This window comes from Aplysia californica, unplaced genomic scaffold (assembly GCF_000002075.1).
Source record: "Aplysia californica isolate F4 #8 unplaced genomic scaffold, AplCal3.0 scaffold00787, whole genome shotgun sequence".
NCBI lineage: Eukaryota > Metazoa > Mollusca > Gastropoda > Aplysiida > Aplysiidae > Aplysia > Aplysia californica.
In genome coordinates, this window is record NW_004798057.1 from 214,995 (window position 1) to 216,084 (window position 1,090).

The 1,090-nt window shown below is 35.4% G+C and overlaps 1 protein-coding gene across 1 annotated transcript in view; it reads left to right on the forward strand.

Annotated features, from left to right (window-relative positions):
* LOC118478652 overlaps nucleotides 1-1,090 on the forward strand; it is a 63,428-nt gene that overhangs the window by 53,608 nt on the left and 8,730 nt on the right. The gene's annotated exons all lie outside the window — the stretch shown is intronic.

Sequence of the window (1,090 nt, forward strand, 5' to 3'; positions counted from 1 at the left end):
AGTGTGTGTGTGTGTGTGTGTGTGTATGTGCTCGCACGCGCTTGTGTGTCCGTCAAACTATCTGCCAGGGTGACTGGGGAAGAGATTTCAAAACATGCATATTCATCGTCAGAAATTATCGTTTTTTATTGTTTATTATGCTTCTGAACTGTTACTAACCCCTCAATTTGTTGCTGTTTGAGCAAAATTTAATAATCGTAGAAAAAAGGCAGATGCATCGAGATGCTTCAAAACCAGCTGTTTTTTTTTCTCCGGAAACTTATCCCGCGTAGTTTGAAACTTTGGAAGTCCAGTCTGCTGGTCAGTGGTTGTGAGATGGAAGGGACACTGGGCTTGTAGAAATCAGAAATTTTGAACTGACCAATGGAAATGCTTTATATAAAACGAACCAAAGTTCTGGGGATGATCATGAATGTGGTGAAATCTCTTGAGAGTTGAACGTGACTTGAAGATTGTTACCCTTTTTAAAAAAAAATTATCGTTTTATTACAATCACAGTTGTACAAAGGAAACTTTTAAAAACTCATTCTTTCCTTTATTTTTTTCCAAAAGAATTTTGCTAAAAAATAAAAAAATTCTCAGTGTAAATTATTCATAGTCCTTCAAAGTTTTTTTTCTTCTCAATCTTGTCTAAATTTTAATAATTGTATATTGCCCAATGACACATGATACATTTTTATTTTTCGAAAACACATTTCTACTATTTTCATGACGCGTTTTTTTTCTTTCTTCTTTTAAATTTGAAAACATAGTTATGTCTGAATTATAATCAGTACCCCCACCCCCCTTCCCCACTGAATGTTTTCTTTAGGAGTGCTTTTATTTTTTTGGTGCGTTGTGCAGAGTTGTTCTAGAGTGCATGGATCGATGCTCTTTATACACGTTGTCACGTCTCCAGAACTTTGGTTTGTTTAAATTTTTGCATTTTGGTTCAGTTTTACGAAACTTTCTGATGCCATTTTGTCATCAAGGACAACTACGAGAACTCTTCTGTGAATAAAAGCCACTTCCTTTCTAATCGAATTTCGGTTCGGCTCTTGTTCGTTTACTGCTTGCATGATGTACTGTCTATGTTTTTTCCAAGAGAGGG